This window comes from Castor canadensis, chromosome X (assembly GCF_047511655.1).
Source record: "Castor canadensis chromosome X, mCasCan1.hap1v2, whole genome shotgun sequence".
Lineage (NCBI taxonomy): Eukaryota > Metazoa > Chordata > Mammalia > Rodentia > Castoridae > Castor > Castor canadensis.
This window is the reverse complement of record NC_133405.1, coordinates 66,376,760-66,381,267: the sequence shown is the minus strand read 5'-3', so window position 1 is coordinate 66,381,267 and position 4,508 is coordinate 66,376,760. Positions and strand designations below refer to the sequence as shown.

The window sequence follows — 4,508 nt, the reverse complement described above, 5'->3', positions numbered from 1 at the left end:
TTTTGTAGATTTCAACATGTATGGATTTTTAAATCTTTTCCCCTAAGTACTTCATGTTTTGATTCCATTTTATCATTATTTAATCATTCATTGATATTATGTACAAAGCTTATTTTTGCATGTCATCTTTCATCTTCCCATTGTGTCAAGCTGGCAAAAATCTAGCAATTGTTTTGTATATCCTATTGGATTTTTTAAGTAGAGGATCATATTATCTGTGGAAAAAACATTACTTGCATTTTTCTAATCTGCAAGCCTTTCCCTTGGTCTTTTTGTTCATTATTAAAATGACTAGCACATCCAGTTTTTTAATGTTTTTTTATACAGTTGAGTGGAAGTGGTAAAAGTGACCACATTGGCTTTGCCTTGTTTCTTTTGTGTGTCTGTGTGTTTGTGTGTGTGTGTGTGTGTGTGTGTGTTTGTGGTGTTGGAGATCAATCTTCAGGCCTGAGGAAAGCTAGGTAACCACTCTTAACAGTGAGCTACACCCCAGGCCTTGTTTATGTTTTTTGCAGTGAATAATGTATGGAGTTTCATCAATAAATATGTAATTTCTGTGTATTTGCTTATAGTTTTAATCAGGAATATATTTTGTGTCTTCTACTTAGATGGTCATACATTTTTTTCTGCATTAGTCCGTTAATATGTTAAATTTTTTTTTTCATTAATTGATTTTTGAATTGACATTTGCAATCCTTGGATAAAATCTACTTTGTGATGCTCTATTATTATTCTTGAATATGAAGTGATAATACTCCCTAAATTTTAATAACTTCATATATATATATATGTGGAAGATAGTGGTCTGTAGTTTTTATAATTGTTTAGGTCTGTAATTAACCCATTTGAATTCTGGCCTATTAGAATGAGTTGGAATGTATTTTCTCACTTTTAGTTATGTTGAAGGGTTTGCATATACATTTGTAATATTTCTTCTTTAAATGTGTAGTAGAATTTATGAGTAAAGTTGTCTGTGCTTGAGGACTTTTATGTGGGAAGATTTACAGACAAAATTTCAATTTCTTTAAAAGATGAAAGCCTATTCAAGTTATTTATTTCTTCTTGGGTAAACTTTGCACTTTGTGTCTTTCAAGGAATTTTCCTTTATGTTTAAGTTATATAAATTGACAGTGTTGTTAATGTTATTTTTATTTTCCTTTAGCATATTTATTCTCTGTAGAATATGTAAGGATGTTGTTTCCTGTTTATGGAATGTTTTCTTTAGATGTCTTGATAGATGTTTATCTCAAGTAACCAGATTTTGATTATATTGAATTTTTATAATTGATAGTACTATTTTATAATTTATTGATTTTTTTTCTTTTTTTTTATTAGGGAAGCATGCAAACTCAGTCCCCCACTATCACAAATTATGTAGTCAAATTTTTCACATTTGAGGAAATCACAGAGGTCAGCACATCTGGAGTGCTATGGGGAAGTCTTGCCCTGGGAAAACCATCTTTGTGATCATGGTATCTCCCCTGCCAGGTAAGTATAATAATTTATTGATTCTTGATCTCACTTTTGTCATATTATTTTCTTCTACTTTGTTGTCATTTACCTAGCTTCTTATATGGAGGATGGGAAAATTGATTTCAGCCACATTATTATATTTCTAATATATGAACTGAATGCTCTCAATATTCTTCTTCATGTTGATATGGAAGCATTCTTTATGTTCTCATATGGATTTTCAGATTCATTTTGTTAAAATATTCAAAATATGATGTTTGATTTCTTTGACTCATGCATTTTTAGCAGTGTTTAGTTTATAAATATTTGGGAAAATTTGATTAATAATTTATTATGATTTATTTTGATTAATAATTTAATTTTGTAATGGTCAGAAATTTTTCTTTGTATGAATCGTGCCCTTAAAAACTTCTAGAAGTGTTTCATAGACCATAATGTGGTGTATTGATAAATATTTCCGGTGCACTTGAAGAGAATATATACATTACTGTTGTTGAATACAATGTTCTGCAGATTGTAAATTAACCAAATTATTTAATATAGTTTTCAGATCTTTAAGCCTTGTTGATTTTTCTGTGTACTTGTTCCAATAGAGATGAAGATATGGATCATTAAAATGGAGATTTTAATCTCTGTCCATAGTCACTTATTTGTCTATATCTACATGTAGTGTTACTACTTTATTTCATGCCATTTAACGTTCTATTATTAGTTGGATAAACATTTAGAATAGTCATATGTTTTTGTTGAAATGATTATTTTGTCACTATTAAATGCTTATCTTTGTAATATAAATATTAGCAAGATGATTATGATGTGCCTTTTCATGGTTTTCTAAGTTTCTTGAAATCCACTGAATATCATGAACTTTTGGGTTTATAGTGTGTATCACACTTGTAAAGCATTCCGTTTTTATTTCTTCAGGATTTTTCCTACTACCTTTCCCCCCGTCCTTAAAAACCTTCTAAATTTGTACATTTAAATTTGCTACAGAGCTCTAAAAAGCTATTGTTATTGTTTTTCAGCTTTTGTTTCCCTGCGTACATTTTGGATACTCTCTAATGCTGTATTTTAAATGACATTAATATTTTTCTTGACAATGCCTAATGTGTCATTACTGAAAGTGTATTTTCAATTTCACATACTGTAGTTTTCACATCTTATAGTTCAAACTGGCATTTTACACATAGACTTTTTTTTATTCTTTGCTTATCTTTCTAAATAATATGCTTGAGCTTTCCTCTATCTTTTCAAACAAAGGGAATATAGTCATAATGATTCCTTTAAGTCTTTGCCTACTAATTCTAACATTGGTGGTGTTTCTGAATCAGTTCTAATTTAATATTTTTTCTCACTGTCAATTATATTTTCCAGGTTTTTGAAGGCCTGACAAGTGTTTTTCTTCATTTTTCAAATCAAATTTAACTTTTGATTGATGCATAATATTTGTATATATTATAGGATTTTTGATTCATGTATATAATAGGTAATGTCTAACTTAGGATAATGAACATATCCATCACCTTAAACATACCATTTTTTATGTTGAGGACATTTGAAATCCTGTCTTCTAACTAATTTCAGATGCATAATATTTTATTGTTAATTATATGAAACTTGTTGCACCATGGAACCCCACATTTTAATCCCCCTATCTAATGGTAATACTATACCTGATGAAAAACCTTTCTTCATCTCCTCTTTCTCCTACTCTCCCATCTCTCATAACCAATATTCTACTTGCAACTTATACCAGAACCACTTTTTTTAGATTATACATGTAAGTGAGATTGTATGGTTTCTGTCTTTTTGTGTCTGACATATTTTACTGAACATATTACCTCTAGATCAAGCCATATCACCACAGATGATATTATTTCATATATATATTCTCAACCTCAAACATTTAACATTTCTTTGTTTTCTTCTTCTTCTTCTTCTTCTTTTGGTTGCCATTTTGGGGATTGAGTTCAGGTCATCCTGCTTGCTGGGTAAGTGGTCTATTATTCGAGCCATGTCCCTATTCCTTTTGCTTTGCTTAACCTGTTTTTCATATAGAATTTTGTGCTAACATTGCCCTAGGCTAACATGGGACCATGATCCTCCTGCCTGTTTTGAAGTAGCAGGGTTTATAGTCTTGTGCCACCACACCCAGTTTGTTTTTGAGATAAGATTATGTTAACTTTTTTCCAGGCTGCCCTCTAATGGTGACCCCTTTACCTCTACCTCCAAATTAGGTGGAAATATTTATCTTTTCTTTACTGGGAAAACTTACAAAATTACTTTATAGCCTTTGGTATAGTGCAGAAGGCCCATCTTATTTGTGGATTTATTACATACATTTTTAACCAAGTACAATAAAAAATTCCATATACATATTAGCAGCTCATTTGATACATAGACATTCTCAATTAGTACTACAATACTATTAGTTCTGCTTAAACAAAATTCATCTTGTGTACTTGTCAGAGCCAGCAGTGGGACCTTGTCTGTGTGAGTTGGCATCTGGCCTTGTGAGAAAGCTCCAAGAACTGTGGCAAAAGTCTCAGACCAGACCTTGCCTGTGTGAGTTTGTATCTGGCCTTGTGAGAAAGCTCCAAGAACTGGGGCAAAAGTCTCAGACCAGACCTTGCCTGTATGAGGTGGTTTCTGGCCTTGTGATAAAGCCAGACATCCAGAAAAACAATATTCAAAGTTCCTAGATGGTTCATGTCCTTCAGATGTAAATAAGAAAGTTATGCTGACCATGTGCTTCTCCTGCTTCTCTGTTCCCGTTTTAAAGGAGACATAACAAAGAGTTAATTTTAACTGTGCTTCCCTGTACTAATGTAAACTTGACATGTAACACTTGGCATGCTTTTTCTAATCAAATGCTCTCTGTGTAAAAGGAGTTTATAAAGGCAGTAGTATGCTTCATTAAAGTGGCTATTGAGCAGGACTCCCGTAGTCCCCCCATTCTTTTTATGGCTTACAGTTAACACCTGAACAGGGACCTGAAGGAGAATTTTGAAAGTGATGGGAAGATCCTCACAGAA

General features: G+C 31.9%; 1 non-coding gene across 1 annotated transcript; it reads right to left on the bottom strand.

Moving 5' to 3' along the window:
* Positions 1–1,332: 1,332 nt before the first annotated feature.
* On the bottom strand, positions 1,333–1,496 carry LOC141419966 (U1 spliceosomal RNA). The gene has a single exon (XR_012444692.1). It is a non-coding gene; the product is annotated as a U1 spliceosomal RNA (small nuclear RNA).
* Positions 1,497–4,508: the final 3,012 nt, after the last annotated feature.